We start from the raw sequence: 20969 nt of genomic DNA, 5'->3' as shown, positions 1-20969 counted from the left end.
ACTCAAAAATTAAATCTTCATAAATAAAACTCAAAGCAGAACAGGAAGGCAGTTAGGGTTAGTGAAGTGAAAGCTGTGCTGAGGAATTTGCTAGAATGCATAGAGGAGTAGCAGTATAGTTTAACAGAGTAGTTGAGTAACCCAGAGGGCAGCTCCAATCTTCTAACCCAGTTCTGATTTGTATTCCAGGGCACAGAGGGATTAATAGGAAATAAGTATTCTCTCTCTCTCCCTCTCCCTCTCTCTCTCCCTCTCCCTCTCTCTCTCCCTCTCCCTCTCTCCCCTCTCTCTCCCCCTCTCTCCCTCTCTCCATCTCTTCATCCATGTAGCTGTCTGTCTGTCTATGGTTTTTTGAGGCAAGGTTTTTCTGTATAGCCCTGGCTGTCATGGAATTTACTCTACATACCAGGCTGGCCTTGAACTCTGAGATCTGCCTGCCTCTGCCTCCTGAGTGCTGGGATTAAATGCGTGTGCCACCACCGCCCAACTAAAACAAGAATTATTTTTGTTGCTACTTCATAACTGTAATTTTGCTACTGTTACATGTTTTCTGATGGTCCTAGGCAATTCCTGTGAAAAGGTCATTTTGACACTCCCTCCTCAGGAATCATGATCCATAGGTTGAGAACCCCTGATTTAGAGCTGTGAAAACTTTGTAGAAGTAGAATAAGACACAAACTTTTAGAACAAAATACAGTGTTTGGCTTAACAGGACAAATTGGAACACATCTGTAGATCTACTCCTATACACATTGCAGCAGAATAGTTCAATGCAGGATTAAAACAAATCTCTGAAGAGAGAAGACAAATACAAGAACAAGTTTGAAGGTACTTCCTTTCCTTAGTCTGCAAACCTTAACCTTAAATACTGCAGCAGGCAGTAGGGTACTTAATACTTCTACTCCACTGGGAAGGTTTGCTCTTAGATAGCCACAAGATGTTTTATGAGAGAGGACTGTGCTTGCGTGCTTGTGTTCTACAGAGGTTACGCCAAGGTTGTCAGAGGCTGCTCTGTGAAACTTTCTTCGGATGGAATGTACACACCAGCCAAGCAGACAGTCACAGTGCTCAGGAGTTGGTGTTCTAAGCTTGGCTGTGAATTAAAGATCTCTAGCTGGGGCTCTTGTTGTAGCCAGTGATCTTTCAGGTAGAGGCTGTGTGTCATTTCCTGACTTCTGACTGTGTCAGTGCTGTCCTAATGAAGGAACTAGATGGGTTGGTTATCCTGCAGAACCAATGCCTTACTTCGTTCACCTCCTAAGGGGGGGGCACTTGTTTCTTGTATTGATGTTGTTAGGTCATGTTAATGCCATAAATATTTGTCCCTATGTATTGCTTTTTTTTTTTGCTTTTTATTTTTTTATTTTATTTTATTTATTTTTTTTTTTCGAGACAGGGTTTCACTGTGTAGCTTTGCGCCTTTCCTGGAGCTCACTTGGTAGCCCAGGCTGGCCTCGAACTCACGAGACCGCCTGGCTCTGCCTCCCGAGTGCTGGGATTAAAGGCGCCTATGTATTACTTTTTTTTAGGTATTGCTTTTTTCTTTAAGTACCCATTTGCTTCTTTTACATATTACCCTACTAACTTTCAAACATTTAATTTTTGTCATACATCTTTTCTTTCCATTGAGCTAGGCCTGGCACTTTGTCAGAAGTCAGAATTAAGGGATTGAAGTCATCTTTGGGGAAAGTATCAGAAACAGGACATCTGTTAGGAAAATCACTTAGGTGAAGTGGTAGACTGTGCTTACGATGAAGGTGCCATGGGTAGATTTAGTATGTAATACAGTTGTCAAGTTGATGCTTGCTTCTCCCCCTTCCTCCCCTGGAGCTGAGGACTGAACCCAGGGCCTTTAGGCAAGCATTCTACCACTGAGCTAAATCCCTACCCCCCACCTTTTTTTTTAATATTAGGTTTAAACCTAAGGCCTCTTATATGTTAGTTAGGTGTGCTAACATTCAGCTACACCTTTAGCCCAGTTTATGCTTGTTTTTTATTTGTCTGTTTTGGTTTTTTGAGACAAGAATTTCTCTGTATAGCCCTGGCTGTCCTGGAACTCACTCTGTAGACCAGGCTGGCCGCGAACTCACAGAGATCTGCCTGCCTCTGCCTCCTGAGTGCTGGGATTAAAGGTGTGTGCCACCACTGCCTAGCCAGTTTATATCTTTTTAATAAATCAGGTATTGAGGCTAGTAAGATGGCTCAGTGGGTAAAAGTATTTGCTGCCAAGTGTGACAACCCTAGTTTGATTCCTGAAACCCACAAGGTGAAAGAAGTAACCAACTCTGAGGGTTGTTCTCTGGTGTGTGTGTGTGTGTGTGTGTGTGTGTGTGTGTAAATGTGAAACAACTTTTTAGAAATCAGGGATTCTAATATATACTTGTGAGTTCACAAACTAGCTTAAGAAATAGTATTCCTTTTTTCTTTCTACAAAGTAGTATTCTCATTTGGTAATTTAGTATTTCCATTTCTGCGTCTCACCTAATAGGGAAAGCATTTGGCTGAAAATATTATGGGCGCTTGCATGTTCTTGAATTTGGGTCTTTGACCTATGGTGACACAGGGGGTTCTTGGAGTCACTTTGTCCTTACCTATAAACCAGGTACATATGCACCCACTGGGAGCTGGATTACCCATCAATGCTCCAGTCCTTTATCACTTAGATCTTGTCTTTGTTTCATATTGTTGCCTTTTCCTCAAGCTCAACCTAATAACTAAGATGTGGAGTCAGGAACTGTGCTTAGATTAGACTGGATAAAATGTTACTCTTTTCAGCAGCAGTGAATAAATGATAATACTTTAATGTCTACTGTGGCAGTTGGTTAAGAGCCCAGGCTCATAGACTGCCTGAGTTTTAATGCCAGACTTGTAGCATCGTTGTATGTGACCTCCAGCAGATCACTGAACTTGTCTTGTTTTCCTCATTTATAAGACCATAGTGTGTACTCCAGAAGTGATTGTGAGGATCAGAAGAGTCAGTGCCTGGATGGTAGTGGAATGGTGCCTATGACCTGGCAAGTACACAGCAAATGCCAGCAGCTGCTATTATCTCTGGTGTCTTAGTGGTTGTGTCAGGCACTGCACTGGACAAGTTGTAGGGTTTTTTTGTTTTGTTTTCTCTAATCTTAACAACAGCCTTATAGTTCCAGCATTGATCTTTTCATGTGGACGATGAAACAGATAGGAAGCACTCTGGCTGCCGGAGGGGGCTGACCCAGGAATGTCTAAATTTATTCGCTGTCCTGGGTCCTGTCCTGTCTACTCCATTGTGACAGGTCCTGGGAAGCAGTGCTGTTCTCGTCACCTTAAAGATTGATGCAATCAAGGTGAGTGTTGGGTACATCCTCTTGTAAAGACACAGGGGCAGGGCCTTACTGATTCGGCTGATAAAGGCACAACGTGCCACTTTTTGATTCAAACTGCTTATTATTTGCATAGATAGCTGAAGGATGGGTAGCCACTGATGTCATCTCTCTTTGTCCTTCATATTGATAAAGTGTGGCATAGAAATAGAAGGGTCACGTGACTGTAATGGATGGTACAGGGTGCTCCACTGCTGAAGAGTCCATTCAAGATTGCTTCCAAGAGGGTTTCTCCTTCTGCAACTAGGTTTGGAGTGGGTCAAAGCAGACAGAACCCACAGGAGATAAGATCCCTATCTTACTAGGAGAAAGGGGCTGAGTAGGAGGTGACCTTAAGGGTGCACCTCATGGCCTCCAGCCCCTTTTCCATGGGTATGTGTCAAGAAGTTGTGACTGAGCGGTTCCCTGGTCCACAGGCCCACTATCAAACCTCTGCATCTTTTGCACTTGGGTCTCCTAACTTCTCTTCTAATAAATATCAAAACTCTTGAGGATTTTAGGGATAAATGTCAAGTTCACACAATTGGATAGAGAACAGCATCTGTTATTATTGTTGTTTGTTTTTTTTAAACACATTTATACAACATGGTCTTGCTTTTACTTTAGAAACACAATAAATACAGACTTCTGGTGTGTGAATTTAGAAACAGCTCTTTATCTGGTTGCCTTGAAATGAGACACTATCATTGTTCTAATACCTAAGAACTGACTGGTTGAAGACTTTATGAGTTTAGTTGTCTGTCATGTCTGGCAATCCAGCAGCCAGCTCTTTACTGCCTGTGAAGGGTAACACAAAGCAAAGGATCTTACAACAAAAAGTTTAGAGGGCCGTTATTTCTTGAAAAAAACTTTTTTGTTTGTTTGTTGTTTGTTGAGACAAGGTTTCTCTGCATATCCCTGGCTGCCCTTGAACTCTCTCTGTAGCCAGACTGGCCTTGAACTCACAGAGATCTGCCTGCCTCTGCCTCCCAAGTGCTGGGATTAAAGGCATGCACTACCATGCCTGCTTTCTGTTTAAAAAAAATTAATATTGTGTTTGGGGGTACCTGTGCCATGGCATGCATGTGAAAATCAGAGGACAACTCTGTGGTTTGGTTTTCTCCTTCCACCTTTACGTGTATTCTGGGGATCGAACTCAGGTCACCATGCTTGTACAGCAAGTACTTTTACCCCCTGAACCATCTCACTGCCCACAATTTCTTTTTAATCATCTATTACTAGTATTAAATACTAAACACTGTGCTAAACATCTCAGGGTATCCCATTGCTAACAAGTGAAGGTTTAGAAAGTGGATTTAATAAGACCAAGCAGGATAGACCCAGCCTTACCAATTATCTCACCAGTTTACTCTTCATTGGGATTAGACCTTCTATAAGCAGAATCAACCCAGTATTGGTAACATGAGGTGAAGATGGGCAGGAAATCACCTTGTGCTGATAATTCCTGATAGATGATGGCTGTCTCCAGGGATCCCACAGTACACAGCTCAGACATCTCATCAAACCCACACAAGATAAGGAGGTGACAGACATTCCCATTGTTCTCAGGATCAGTGAATAGGTCCTTACTTGACTTGCCCAAGGTCATATAGGGTGGTTAAGCCAGCATATAATTTACTGCTTTCAAAACCTGAGCCTATGGTTTCCTCCCCTCCCTTTAACCCCTGTTAACAGACTACTCAAGAATATTTTAATCAGTGTCCCTTCCTGGAGTACTCTTGGCTTTTTCCTTGGGTTTGGAAACTTACCCGGGCAATTACAGAGACAGTGAGTGAATCTGTAGTCTATGAGTGCAAGGAACCATTCCCTCTATGGGAGCTCTTGCTCACTTTGGAGCTGGTGTCCTGCTTTTCTACATTCTTTCTATTGGGGCTCTTGTTGGGGCTTTGGGGAAGACCACCCTGTCCCACCAAACTCTCCTTTGATTGCCTCCTGCACATGAAATTGTGCCATTTTCATTCTTTATTTTAAAGGTTTATTTATTATGTATACAGTGTTCTGTCTGTCTGTATGTCTGCACACCAGAAAAGGGCACGAGATCTCATTACAGATGGTTGTGAGCCATCATGTGGTTGCTGGGAATTGAACTCAGGACCTTTGGAAGAGCAGTCAGTGCTCTTAACCTCTGAGCCATCTCTTCTCCAGCCCTACCATTTTCATTCTTATCATGATACTTCTGGGCCTCATTCCAGGACCCATTCCCTCTTGTGCAATACACTCTACCACTCTCCATCTGTTGATTTGTGCTGTCCCCCTGCATAATGGGTTAGGACCATTCCTGTTCTTCAGATGAAGAAGCTGAACTGAGGGGAGATAAAGTAATACATTGGACCTCAGCTGTGTTCTTTTCATTGGACCTGCCACTCGTGTGTGGCTTTAGTTTTGATCCTGAGCACTTGTGACTTTTCTTGGAGAGTTATGAACAGATATCTGTTAACCCCAGATAGGGCACCACCCACAAGCCAAAGAAACAATCCCACCTAAGTCTTACCTTGGTAGAACAATGAATTTAATTGGGGCTGCTTTAATTGGGGCATAATCAACCTAGGGGATGCTACATGACTGAATAAGACTCTGTCCTAGAAATTGTTAACTGCTTATCTATCTTCACGGGGGAGCCTGCATCTTAAGAGCTCTCTCCTATCTTCTAGGAGGAAATGTTAATAGGCTAGATCTTGTAGGGTTTTGTACTGGTAGTCACAACTGATCTGATGTACCAAGTTTTCTTGTCGGAGTATCTTTGGACCTTCAACATGCAAATGACCAAGAGACTTACTTTAGTTACGAAAGCTTGGCCTTTAGCTTAGGCTTGTCTCAACTAGCTCTTATAACTTAAATTAACCAGTATTTTTTCATCTGTGTTCTACCACGTGGTATACCTCTCTTCCATCTTGTACCTCCTGTCTCCTGTCTGGCAACTCCACCTTTCTTCTTCCCAGAGCCCTCTCTGTCTCCAGAAGTCCTGCCTAACCTCTTCCTGCCTAGGTATTGACCATTCAGCTCTTTATTAAACTAATCAGAATGCTCCTTGGCAAAGACACATCTTCACAGTATAAACAAATATTCCAAAACAGATCTGATTTCAAGACTACATCGATGCTTTGCCATGCCATGCCATACCTGGAGAACAGAGTTCTATAACAACATGAGCATGCGCGCGCATTGCTCTGATCTCCAAATTCATATGCCACACATTCACGTGCAAAACACACACACACACACACACACACACACACACACACACACACACACACCTTGACACTGATAATAATTAGAAAATTTTAATGATGATGATAATTTGCAACATTTTAATCATCTTAAAAAGAAACCCCAAGCCAGACGTGGTGATGCGGGTCTTTAATCCCAGTACTTGAAAGGCAGAGGGAAAGGAGCTCAGCGTTCAAGGCCAGCCTGGTCTAGATGGTGAGTTCCAGGACAGCCAATGCTACACAGTGAGACCCTGTCTCAAAAAATAAAAAGAAGCCTGGTGGTGATGATGATGCACGCCTTTAATCTCAGCAATTAGGAGGCAGAGGCAGGCCGATCTCTGTAAGTTCAAAGCCAGCCTGGTCTACAGAGTGAGTTCCAGGACAGCCAGGGCTATGCAGAGAAACCTGTCTTTAAAAACAAACAAACAAATAAATAATAAATAAAAAAATCGAGTCCTAAACAAACACCAATTTTATGCCTGTGGAGTTCCTTATTCTGGACTGCTGTGTACAGGTTCTTGTGCCTGGCTTCTTTCACGCAGCATGATATTGAGGTTTATGAGGTTGAAGCATGTCCCTAGTGGTTTTTGTCCCTTTCTAAGACTGAACAGTAATCCCATTGTGTATATATTACATTTTGTTTAATTGTTCATCAGTTAGTAGACTTATGAGATATATATATACCTCAAGGCTTTTATGAATAATCTTCAAACATTCACATATAAGATTTTGTGTGTAGATAGGTGTGGTGTCTCACACTTGAGTCCCAGCACTTGGGAGGCAGAGAACAGCTAGGTCTACATAGTGAGTTCCAGGACAGCCAGGGCTATATAGAGAGACTCTTTCTCAAAAAAAGGTGGGGAGGCATGTATATCTCTTGAGTATATACATAGGAGTTTCTGAGTCACATGGTAATTCTAATTTAATTTGGCAAAATGGTAAAAACTCTTCATACGAAATTTTTAATTGTGTGTATATGAGTGCTTGGCTACATGTTTGTTTGTGCACCATGTATATGCATGGTGCTCCCCAGAGGCCAGAAGAGGGCTGGAACTAGAGTTAGAGATGGTTGTGAGCTGCCATGTGGGAACTGGAACCCAGGTCCTCTGCAAGAGCAGTAAATGCTGTCAACAACTGTGCCATCTCTTTGTTTTTTACCAGCACTGTATAAAGGTTCTAAGTTTGCTGTATTCTAAGCAGTGCTTGGTGGGTTTCTTTTCTTTCTTTCTCTTTTTCTTCCTCCCTCCCTCCTTCCCTCCCTTCCTTCCTTCCTTTTTTAGAGGCATGTTTTCTTTTATTAAGTACATGGGTGTTTAGTCTGTGCCCCATGTGCATGCCTGGTGCTTGAAGAGGTCGTTGGCTCCTCTGGATTTGAGCCTCTATGTGGGGGCTTGATTTTTTTTTTAAATTATACCCACCATAACTGGTATGAAATGGTATTTGATTGTGGTTTTTGACTTGTCTTCTTTCAGGATAATGGTGAGCATCTTTTTATGTGCTTATTGATAAGCATTTATATATCTTTTGTAGGTATATTCAGAGCTTTTTCCTATAATTAATTAGATAATTTGTCTTTTTATTATTGAGCTATAAAAACTCTTTCAGTATTTTAGGTATGGATGTCTTGCTAAATGCACACTATACACAATGCACAGAGGTTGTAGGCAGAGCACAGAGATAGCACACTTAACTAGCATACACAGGACTTGGTTTGGTGTCCCACATTGGGGATAGATTTATACACACAGTTACACACTATGGTTTGTCTTTTCACTTTCTTGATAGTATCTTTTATAACTCAAAAGTTTCTCATTTTAGCCAGGTATGTTTGCACACACCCTTAGTCCTAGCACTTGGGAGACAGAGACCCCTGTGAGTTCAGGGCCAGTCCTGGTGAGCTCCAGAGAACCAGGACCTGCCCCAGGCCATGTGGCCATTGAAAGCAACAGAGCTGGGACCTGCCCCAGGCCATGTGGCCTATGCCTGTCCCATAGCCTGCTCACAGCACAGTGAGGGTTTCTGGGTGGATTCTTGTCCAAATGCTAAGTAAGTACTGGCTCTCATTGCCATTTAGAATGAATACCCTTCTCATACTTAGCTGTTGAGTATTGGATGATTATTCTTATTTTAGTTTCTGGAGTGTTTTTTATTAAAGAGGCTTTACAAAAATTTAAAAAAAAAAAAAAAAAAACTTAAAATTCTGATTTAGACACAGTGGACCTGCCTGCCACCCAAGGGCTTCCTTCTTCTGTATTCAGAAAACAACTCAAGATGACAGAAAACTGGGCATATTACAACTGTACCTGTAAAGAAGCCCCAAATAGCAAGAGTCTCTAATCTTTATACAAAACCTACTATTCTTCTCTCCTCTCCCTCCCCTCCCATCTACTGTTGCGTACCAGGTCTCATAGTCTAGGCTGGTGGGAGCTCTCTGTATTAGCCCAAGGTGACTTAAGATGTGTAGCAATCCTCCTGCCTTAGACTCTCAAGTGCTGAGCTTCATGCCCGCCTTTTAAAAAGAAGCTTGACTTGCATTTTATTGTGATTGCAGGAGGATATACATGTGCTTGTGGTAGAATCCCCCAATTTTTAATTCTGGAAACAAGCAAACAAAAACTCCTAAAACAAGCTTCTGGAAGAACTACTTGTTCTTGTCCATTTTGTATCCTCAAATTTGACCATGGCCTCCCATTTGACCTTGCCTTTGAGAGCTGTCTTTGAAAACATCCTTGTTGGTGAGAGTTTTATCCAAGAGGATATCCACAGAATAGGGCACAGAGTGACTATTATATACATTGTGAAAGACTTGATTTTTGACCTCTTGGTGACTTTTTTGTTAATCTGCAGTGATGTCACTTTGCATGGATAGTAGTCAGTTTCAAGTCTCAAGCATGGCTGAAGAAGTGGTGTGAGGTGTCATTGTTCTTTACAGTGACAGCTTGTATCCACCCAGTACCACATCGCTTTCCTTAGTCCTATAAACGTGTCCATTTTGACAGCAACCAGAAGGCATACAGCAGGAAGAAGTGGAGGCCTTTTTGGTTTTGTTGTTGTTTTGAGTAATTTTGTCTCTGTTTTGTTAGAGAAAGGAAATTAAATGATTACTATGGTCCTGGATGTGAGCTAGGCCTGGGCCACATGCCCTTGGTGCTTCTACAGTTGGAAGATCCTCTTGAACCAGCTAAAGTGTTGGAATAACTGGAACTGAGCACTGTCATCACTGATTAAATTCATATTATTGTTGGTTTCCCTGTGAGCTGTTAGTACCCTGGGGTTTTTCTTGCTGAGTGCCTGCAGGCAGCCTGCACATGCAGAGGTAAGAGTGTGTGTCCAGTGCTGTAAGTGTGTCTGGCTCTCTAGCTTACATGGAGTACTTTCTTGGGTCGCTCAGCCCCTCTGGGTGACCCATGGAAGGCCATTGTATTTGTTGTCAGAGAGGAGTACATCTCTTTGACACCACGTTACCACCTGGTTCTGCCATGCTGCTGTTAAGCTGTATTATGTTTTGGTTTTTGAAGTTGCCTCTTATGTCAGCAGGTGTATGTGCATTTTAGAATCTTTTTCAAACAACTGATCAAACACCATGGTAGTAGAGAGGGCTCAAGACTTAAATGCCTTTTCTCACTTAGTGTTCATCCACTGAGAATGCTTAGCATAATTGGCATAAATGAATATTATTATCTCTTTTTTTAAAGCTATTATCCTTATCCCCTAACCCATTAACTTTCAGAATTTTAGCTTCATTTTTTTTTAACCAGAAACAGATGTGATTTCTACTTCACTCTTCTATTTTCATTGGTAAGGATCAAACCCCAGTGTATTCCATTTCATTTGGTAAGCAGTCTAACACTGAGCTACATCCCCACTTAGACTGTGACTTAGAAGAAGTAGTACGGGTTGTACATATTAACTTTCTTTAATTTTTTTAATGTGAATTTTTTTCCTATGGTGTTATTTTCATTATCTTCTTTTGGTACAGAGGAGCCATATAGAATAAAGACATTATTGGCTTTTCTCTAAAAAGTGACGTTCATTGCCAGAGATTCCAGTTGAGCATTCAGAAAACTTGTGTCTTGAGTAGAGAAGTGTTGGTTTAATCTTCAGACCATTCCCATTTGGAAGTACCCCCACACAGTCAGAACCACCAGCTCCTTTTCTGTGTCTGGGTCAGTTCCCATCCTTATTACAGTAGCCCCAATAACTATGACAACAGGAAGAAAAGAAACTGGATTACTGGATTCAGGTTCTTCTGGATTCTAGATTCCAGAAAAAACGGTTTAGACCATTCAAAGAGCTAGAGAGGCATCTATTTCAGGACAGCTTTCTAACATTCTAGATGGCTCAGTGGGTAAAGCGTTTGGTGAGCAAGCAATGAGGACCTGAGATTGACACCCCAGAAGACATGCCTGTGTGTGTGTGCACACAGCTTTTTAAAAAGTTCAAAAGGGAATTGTGTATTTTTTTATACATAGAAAAGGGGAAACAAGACCTTATGACTCAAGTGAAGAGTGGGTGGGCTGTCATCCTTTCCCTTCACATAAATTATAAGCCTTGATTTTAGCCACCATATTTTTAAGAAAAGGTCTGGACTGTGATGTGAGGCTTTGTACCATAGTGACGCCTTACATCCTGGTCCCTAGGTAGAGGAGATAGGACAAAAGGAGGGAAGTCTCCCTTTTAAATCCCCAGGCCCTTTTGGATGAGGTCACTTTGTAGAGTGAGTTAGCTGTCCTACTAGCATAGCACACGGCTCCTAGAGCAGTAACTCACTTGCAAGCAAGTGGTCTTTTTGAAGTGACTGTAAGCGTTTAGTGCAGTGGGGAGATATTATAACCTTGGGCAAAAGCATGGCTAGCCTGGCTTTAGGTCTCCACCTTGAAACATTGGGAGACTGTGCCAGTGTGTCTCACTCATGTAGTTTGTGTCAAAAGCTTCTGAAAAAGCTGTTCCTAGTTTCAGAGTTTGGCATGTGGAGCATCTCAAGGAAATAGTTCACTCCAGATACTTATGCCTGGCATCACATTGTCTTTGGCTTAGGGGTTCTTGTAGATTCTTTGTCCATTAGCAAAACAGTGAAACTATGAATAATCAGTTTCACTTGGCCGTGAGAAATCTGAAGGTCTGTTTTCATATTCTAACATAAGCCAGTTGTTCCATTTTTCAATATAGTCATATCATAATTGTTGCTTGCATCAGGCTATCATGGTGATACAGTAGTCTCAGCTGGACCTGCAGGCGTAGGTGTAAGTTCTGGCTTTCTCTGGAATAAGGAGCTGTGTTATCATTCTCTCTTCTTGCCCTCAGTTAATCTTACCCTTAGTTACATTACTTTCCACATTTCATTCTCTTTTTCAGAACTGTAGAACTCTTCAGTACCAACAAACCCATTTGGCAGTGGTTCAGGTTTTTTGTATTTTTTTTTTTTTAACTTTCCTACAGCTATCATGCTCTGGGCCTTCATTTTGAGAGTTCCCTTTATTCCTGTTGGAATCCCTGTACCTGTATCTCATTCCTACTTCTCCTTGGGTGTAGTTCCTTACTTTTTGTTGTTGTTGACAGTAACTTTGTGGATTAGACATAAGTAGGAAAATTGTAGACATGTGGAGCTTTCTTTGGGAGGGGTCATCTGTTTTCTTTCCCCATCCACTGACCTTTTAAGATGTATGGTTACCAGCCTATGTGAGTGAAGGGCAGTGGGGTTGTGTTCTCTGGGTAGGAAGTATTGGCTTCCTATGCTAGTACCAGTGCCACTGAGTCTTCTTTGACAAATTGTAATCAACACTTAGTAGAGCTAATCCTTTAAAGGTCATGCAATAGTTTGGTTAAATCCCGATTTTCCTTCGTCCCCCCATTAGCTAAGCAGAAACCCAAGTGGCTTTCTAAAAACAAAGCAAGCAGCCTGATAGAGAGGCCAGCAGCCATTTATTGAGCACCTGTTGAGGTCAAGGCTAACAGTAAGATGATTGAAACCTCTGAGTAAAGTAATACTGTTCTTCTAGAAGCAGATGCTCACATTCAGTGGAGGGTGGAGGGGTGAGGTGTGGGCAATACAAGGAACTGGTAAGCACCATGAAAGTGTTTGGTATCAAAGCAACTTAGCTCTGTGAGTACATTCAAGAAAGCTCGATGGAAAGAGTGACATTGAAGCTGGTCTTGGAGGGCAGAGTGTTCTTGGCAAAGGCATAAAGTAAAAGTGAACGTGGCAAATCTAGAGAAAGTAGAGAGAGCTTAGTCACTGAGCGTCTACTATGCTATTTGTTTGCGTCGCATTTCATTTAACTGTTGTATCCCATTAAGGCCTTTGGGATAGTAACAATCTCCATAAAGGACGAACAAGTGTTTTTCCTTCCTTGACTCATGCCATATTGGACACCCCCAAGTTACTTTTCCTATAGTACAGGATCAGAGTTAAACACAGACCACACTTTGTTTTATCCTTGTGTTTAATTGTAGCTTATTATTTGCCTGGTGTTCTCCCAGGGATCTGTCTCAGAAAACTTGCTTGTCTTTTCATTCTAGGCTGTGGAGCTGTCCTTCCATTTCCTAGTGGAGAAGGAAGTACCTTGTCTTTAGTGGAATCTTTCTCAGGTTACATTCTAGGTTTCTGAACCTATATGATTTTTTTTTTGTGTGTGTGTGATGTCTCTGAATTCTTATGTGTAATTAGGCATTTTAAAACTCTGCTTCTCCAAACATTTTAAGAAAAATTCAGGGCCTGGGCAGATGGCCAGTGGTTTAAGAGTACTTTGCAAGCATGAGGATCTGAGTTTGAATTCCCAGCATGCATTTTAAAAATCCAGCTACAGCTGCCCATGCCTGTAACTCTACCATTAGCGGGAGAATGGCAGAGATAGGAAGATCCCAAGAGATCACTGGCAAACCAGCCTAACTGAAACAGGAGCTTCTGGCTAGTGAGGGACCCTGTCTCAAGACAGCAAGGAAGAGAACCATAGAGGAAGACACTGGGAACCTTGCTCTGATCTCCAAATTCATATGCCACACATTCACGTGCAAAACACACACACACACACACACACACACACACACACACACACACACACACACACGATGGGGGGAGGAGAAGAGGAGGAGGAGAGGGAAGGAGAGAAGAGAGAGAATATGAGTTAGAGGACAGCCTGGTCTAAAGAGTGAGTGAGTTCCAGAGGCAGGTGGATCTCTATGAGTTCCAGGACTGCCAGGGCTACACAGAGTAACCCTGTCTCAAAAAAAATAAAAGTAAAAGTAAAAAAAAAAAGTAAAACCCAGAAGAAGTGCCTGTAATTTTAAATGCTAACATGCCATATTAAGTTCAAAATTATCATGTTTGAAAATCATATACCATAGAAGACTAATATTAATTTTGAATGATAAAGTGTCAGAAGTATGTATTGATCCTGTGTGAAGTAATCTGATGGCACTAACTGAACATGTGTGTTTGGAGCTGTGGCTTTTACATGGTGGCTGTAGAACAGTGCTATAGAAACAATATCTAGCTGGACCTTTGGGAGGATATATGAATTTCTTTTGTAGAAGGTCCTTGTTTTGTATAGATGATTGCTATCTAGAAGGGGTTTTGGCTCTTTTAAAATTAGGGACTAATATTTCTTAGATAATAGAAATGAGTCTGATTGAAACTGTCTTGAAAAATGAGGCTGAAAATAAAGTTTTTGGTTTTTTGTTTGTTTAAGGTCCACTCTGAGGTAGAATCCATACATGACACTGCTAATGTGGCTAATAACCTGAGGCTAGATGAGTCAAGAGTTTGTTTTTAATTTAACAAGTTAGAATATAATTATAGCCCCAGTATCTTATACTTGCGTTGAACAGTGGGTCTTGGATGGGCAGAGTTAGAATATTTTCAGGAGAATTATCTGAGTGGATGTGGTATCCTCTATTTATGTCTGACTTCAGCAGTAATATCAAGGGTCATTTTCCAAGTGAGAGAACTCATTTTTCCCATAGTTACTTTCTGCTTTGATCATTCTCTGTGAAAGCACCCATGCATAGTTCTTTAATCCTTAACTAGATCATTTGCCATTGGCTTTGAGTGGGATCCAGCTGTTCATTGGCTGACACAGCTTCATGGTACCATTAATTTGACTTCATTGCTGACTTGCAGTTCCAGTATACGGTTTCTTTATATAGTCTAATTACTATCACTGAATATTCCAACAGTTTGCTGTAAGGGTGAAATGAAATTGAAATGTAACCTAGTACATACTATCCAATGAAAAGCCCCCCACTTACTTTTCCCCTGACATAACATTCTCATTTGTATGTGATGCCTACCCTTGCCTGGAGGACACCATCATTTGCATCAGGTCAGCTTACTAGTGTACTGTGGTGGTAGTGTGTTCCCCAAAATATTGTGTACTCTAATAAATTTATCTGGGGTCAGAGAACAGACAGCCACTAGATACAAAGGCTAGAAAATGATGGCACTCACACCTTTAATCCTAGCATTCCAGAGATAGAAATCCCTCTGGATCTCTGTGAGTTCAAGGCCACATCGGGAATAGCCAAGCATGGTGACACACGCCTTTAATCCCAGAAAGCCAGCCTTTAATCCCAGGGAGTGGTGGTAGAAAGCAGAAAGATATATAAGGCGTGAGGATCAGAAACCAGAAGATTTTGGCCTGGTTAAGCATTCAGGCTTTTAAGCAGCAGTTCAGGTGAGAGCCATTGGGATGAGGACGCAGAAGCTTCCAGTCTGAGGAAACAGGACCAGCTGAGGAACTGGCAAGGTGAGATAGCTGTGGCTCGTTCTGTCTCTCTGATCTACCAGCATTGACCCCAATAACTGGCCTCGGGTTTGATTTTGTTAATAAGAACTTTGAAGATTCATGCTACAGTGTACATTTTCATCATATGACTATTTCTACTTACTCAAGAAACATTTTCCCGACTTTGTAACTTGGATCCCTTGGGTTAAATAGAACCCTATGATGCAAATGGCTGGAGGTGTGGGGCAGCAGGCATTTCTGGAAGTTAATACTATTGTCAGAGGCAAACTGACTGCAGCCTGAATTCTATAATATATCTTTGAGATATGAGTAAAATGGATGGTTATATTGGTTAACTGTAGTAGCTAAGATTGAATTTTCAGGGTTAACTACTGGGGAAGTGAGTAAAAGTAGGGAACTGAGATGGAGTTGGAAAAGTGGCAAGGATGGTGACGTCATCCCCCAGCCCCTTCTGTTTTTTTAGAAGCAGGGTCTCACTGTAGATCAGGCTGACTTTGAATTCACAGGGAGATATGACTGCCTCTGTTGCTCCACCATGACTGGCTGTGAGGTGGGTTTTCAATCCTGTGATAATTTTTTATGATATCTTCACTCTCCAAAAAAAAGTAAACAGCCGGTGGCAACTGACAGTGCTTCAGAAAAGTTTGTTTTGCTTTTGAAGGTTTTGATACTATTTAATAGTCAACAGCCTTGACAGGGCTGGTGTATTAAGCTGCCAACAGTTGCCCCGGTGTCATCAAGAAACTCCGTCCAATAAGGAGTCTTAGAAGAGTGAAAGGAGGTGAGATCCAGCTTAGAGGAAGTTTTTTCCCGAGTGCTGGCCTGGCAGAACCTTACATAGTTCACATTTCTGCATACCTAGGCACATGCTCTTGACACACCTTGCTTAATGTTAGGTCCCCATTTTCATAGTGGCTTCTGCTGCTCCTGGTTCCCATTCTTATTATCCCCTCCTCTCCCTCCCTCCTATTTGCTGTCCTCGTGTGTGTGTGTGTGTGTGTGTGTGTGTGTGTGTGTGTGTGTGTCCATGTCCGCATGTCCGTGTGTGTCTGTCACCACTCTCTACCTTTTACTCTTGAGTCATGGTTGGTTCTTCAGTATTTGAGGCTATTTAACTTTGTCTTGTATCAGATTTAGTCTCTCAGTGTGTATATGTTCTCCCTTCCAGTGTGTTCTCAAAATGTGTTCCATGGAACAACATGGTTATATTAATTAAACACAAAGCAATTGTAGGAACAAAGTAGGAAATGATGGATTTAGCAATAGTTAAATCCACCTCACCCTCCTTTTTAATAGCTGGATATGATGGCATATTCCTGCAATCTCAGCTATTTAGAAGATGAGACAGGAGGATAACAAGTTCAAGACCAGCTTGGGAAAATTAACAGACTGTTCCAGACTTACAATTAATAAACAAGCAAACTAACTAAGCAAACAAGTGAATGAATAATTAAATAAATAAGTAAGTTTGTTTTGGTGCACTTGGCTAGTATGCTTGAGGCCCTGGATCGATCCCCAGGGTGTTCATGCACATACGCTCACACACACAAAGAGGAAGAGAGAGAGAGAAAAAAACCATAGCCTCTGTGGAGTTTCAGTTTACAAATGTTGATCCTGAGATCCTGTGAAGTGTTTCTCAGTATTATTTACCCCTGTTGTTCATCTTGTGGGGCCAGGACACAATTGCTGAAGGTCCTTTATACTTGGCTTATGTTCTAGAAGGATCCAAACCACATTACCCTACACTAGATACCCACATTTACCAAGGACAGAAGTAGGCCAACAAGTCCTTTTTGAGTAAACAATTGCTTGGTTAAAACCTACCATTTTTGGTCAGATGTAGTAGCACACATCTTTAATCGCACTTAGGAGGCAGAGGCAGGCAAATCTCTGTGAGTTTGAGGCCAGCCTGGTCTACAGAGTGAGTTCCAGGACAGCCAGGGCTACACAGAAACCCTGTCTCGAAAAACCAAAACAAGCAAACAACAATAACAACAAAACCAAAACAAAACAAAAACCCTACCATTTTAAAGCATTTAGTTCCAGGCATGATGGTGCATGACTTTAATCACAGCAGAGGCAGGCAGATCTCTGTGGGTTCCAGGACAGCTAGGGCTACATAGAGAGATGCTGGCTTAAGTGGTGGTGGTGGGGATTAGTATGCTGTATTGTACAACTGTTACCACTGTGAGGCTCCAGAACATTTCTATCACCCTCAAGAAGAAATTATACCCATGAAGCAGCTTCTTCTTATCACTTCCAAGCCCTGGATAACCATTAATCCGCTTTCAGTCTCTTTATTTGCCTTATTATGATTATTATTAACATTTTATATTAATGGACTCATGCGTGTTTTGCCGTATCTGTTGGGTTCTCTTTAGTGAAGTTTTGACAAGACCCAGCTCTTAGGTCTGCATTCCCCTGCTCTTTCAAAGCTGTTCTCTATCACTGACCAAACCCCATAGGTGTTTAAAGTAACAATGTGGTTGTCTGGAAACCTCCAGCCCACATGAGTAGGAGTTCCATGGAATACAGTAAAACAGTGTCACAAATGTACTTGCTATTGCAGTGACTTGACCTGAGACTTTGGGAAGCTGAAGCTGGGCTGGGTTTAGCTAAGTCTCACCTTTTCCTGAAAGTCATAGGTGACTGAATTGTTGGTACAACTTGGTGATCCTTGTTCATCCTCTTCTGCTGTAGGAGGGCTTGGCATTTTAGGCTACTTTGATTTAATACATAGGACATTTCAGGATGGGCTAGGTCCTACAGGGGCCTCCTAAAGACAAGGTTGTACTGTGTGCTTTGCTGCAGAACCCTCACTGGTCCTACAGGAAAAACTGAAATGAGGACTCACAAGGAAATAGGGAATTCCCAGGGGTGGGTACTCACTAGCTACAGAGACAGCTGCTGACAGCCCCTTTAGCACCCTCAGACTCTCACTTGCCCCGTGGACTCCGCAATCCCTTTCACACTATTGCATAGAAGTTGGAGTCCAAGAATCTCGAGGCTGTCTGTCCTCCCATTGCCATCTCTGGAGATCAGGCATATCACTGCATGGAAAGTGTGTCACCCATTTGCTTCAGTGCTGCTTGTCTTCAGGGTGGCATTTACTGCTTGAAACTCTAATACTATCTTGATATCCAAACTCGGTTCTAATTTTTAAGCCCTTTTCTTTGTTTTGTTGTAGACTATGACTTTTTATATGACTGGTCAGTCTGGTCTCATTCTTCCTCTCTGTCTTTTGCACCTCTTTGCCAAGTTTGGAATGATTAGTCCTACTCTTCCTTCAGAGTTTGTTCCGAGGCCCTGCAGCTTCACACACACCTCCTACTCTCAGCAGCTTGGCTCCTCTTGCTGCCCACATTAAATAGCGCATTGCCCTAGACTAGAACCAATTTAAAGCTAGAAACCTTTTTTTTTTCTGAAGATTTTTCTCTTTTAGTGTTTTCTGTCTCAGATGGTTAGCTCTCAGAGGAAGGGGCCCAGAACAAGTGGTAGAGTGGGAAGTCACCGCGGAACCATTGGGCTGAGTGTACTTGCTTGCCTATGTTGTCTTGGAAAACAAGGTCATTTACCTTGAACTTTTGTTTTCACCTGTAAAATAAGTAAGGAATAATATGCATTAGCTTTCTATTTGCTACTACAAGTTATTACAGGTCTGCGGGCTTAGAACAACACTGATGTTGATACACTAGCCTACCTGGAGAGTCCAGGAAATCTTCATCTCATCATGCTTAGTCACATCTGCCAGAGTGTCTTACTGTGTAAGGTAAATTCCTATGTCTGAAGGTTAGGATATGGATGACTTTGGAGCTATTATCCTATCTATAGTGGGTTCTATAGTGGAACCTAGAAGGTTCTTTGTTTTGTTTTTCCACAAACAGGGTCTCACTATATATGCAGCTCTGGCTGTCCTGGAACTCACTCTGTAGACCAGCCTGACCTCAAACTCACAGAGATCCACCTTCCTCTGCTTCCCAAGTGCTGGGATTAAAGGTGTGTCCTAGAAGGTGCTTAATACTAACCTAAATATATTTCTTCAACTGAAGGGTTTAGCACATCAGACTGGAAAGATGGATCAGCAGTTAAGATCATTAGATGCTCTTCTAGAGGACCTGAGTTTAACTCCCAGCACCACATGGTAGCACACAATCATCTGTAACTCCAGTTCCAGGGGATCCGACTCCCTCTTCTGACCTGAGGAGACCAAGCACACACCGAGTGCACAGATGTACATGCTAGCAAACCACTTGTACACATATAAATAAAAAAATAAATATTAAAAGCTAGGCTTATAACTTGTAAAATTATGAGAATTTTCTCTTTCCAGATTGCTCTTGGGTTCTGGAGCCTGTGGTGTGTTACACTATTCCTTAGAGAGTCTTAAACAAATGTCTGCTCACCCCCGGTAGAGAATCAGGGACAGACCAAAAGCACAAATGCCACTTAGGTCCATGTTGGCAAACCAGTGAATTTATTGGTCCCACTTACAGGAGCAGGAATGACTTAAAGACAGCTGCATCACCAAAGCCACCCCAGCATGGATGATGGCTGACAAAAGCTGGAATCCTGGAGCACAGGGCTTGACTTGCAGGCAACTCACCTGGTCAAACTGTCTTTGTCAGGCTGGAGAGATGGCTCAGAGGTTAAGATCACTGCTTGCTCTTCCAAAGGTCCTGAGTTCAATTCCCAGCAACCACATGGTGGCTCACAACCATCTGTAATGAGATCTGGTGTCCTCTTCTGGCCTGCGGGCATTCATGCAGACAGAACACTGTATACATAATAAATAAATCTTTTTTTTAAAAAAAAAAGTGTCTTTGTCAGGCTATTTAGCTAGTCTGGGACTCTTACAGGAAGCTTGGCAGGTCTGCGTCTTCTAGGCAGCGTGGTTGATCTCTTTGTCCTTGGTAGTCTATATGACTTACATAAGCTTAGAGAGGGAGGTGCCTTGTGCATCTGGTCAATTTCATGGACTTCCTGAGACTCTAAAGATTATCCTGAATCTTAATGTTCTTGCCTTTAAAACCTCTGAGTCTTTTTTTTTATTATTTTGAAGACCTATTTTATATTATGTATATCTATGTTTTAAACCATGTGCATATCCACAGAGGCCAGAAGAGGATGTTGATCCCCAGCAACTATGTTAAGGATGATTGTGTACTGCTGTGTGGATGCTGAGAGTTAAACCCTGGTCCTTTGTAGGAGCAACAAGTAACCTAACCACTGAGCCAGATCTCTAGCCCTAGAAGTTCTGAGTTTTAATATGCTTTCTTTTAGAACTTATTGTGTCTTAAGGAACCTGGGAAGAAATTACAACAGAATAGCCTGATACAAGTCAATGCTAGAACTGTGAGAATAGACCTTAGGAATTTCTGTTGTTTCCAGACTTTTATATGAGAAAATAAGCTGATGCTCCTCTACCTAGTTGGTTTTTTTTTTTGGGGGGGGGGGGGCGGCGTTGTGTGTGTGTGTGTGTGCTGTGTAGATTTCGAAAAGACCTCCAAGAATGGCATCTATTTCCCAATAACCATTTGTAGTCTTTAACTAGCCTGCTAATTATATTGATAGTTTGCCACATTCCCAGTTCTCTCATAAAGTCCTGAATGTGTCTCTTGGCACTCATAGGTAAGTTAATGTGACCTTGAGATCTA

General features: G+C 42.0%; 1 protein-coding gene across 1 annotated transcript in view; it reads left to right on the top strand.

The window, feature by feature from the left end:
* Znrf3 (zinc and ring finger 3) overlaps window positions 1-20969 on the top strand; it is a 169810-nt gene that overhangs the window by 71861 nt on the left and 76980 nt on the right. The gene's annotated exons all lie outside the window — the stretch shown is intronic.

This window comes from Peromyscus maniculatus, chromosome 10 (genome assembly GCF_049852395.1).
Source record: "Peromyscus maniculatus bairdii isolate BWxNUB_F1_BW_parent chromosome 10, HU_Pman_BW_mat_3.1, whole genome shotgun sequence".
Classification (NCBI taxonomy): Eukaryota; Metazoa; Chordata; class Mammalia; order Rodentia; family Cricetidae; genus Peromyscus; species Peromyscus maniculatus.
This window is presented reverse-complemented; position numbering and strand designations above follow the sequence as displayed.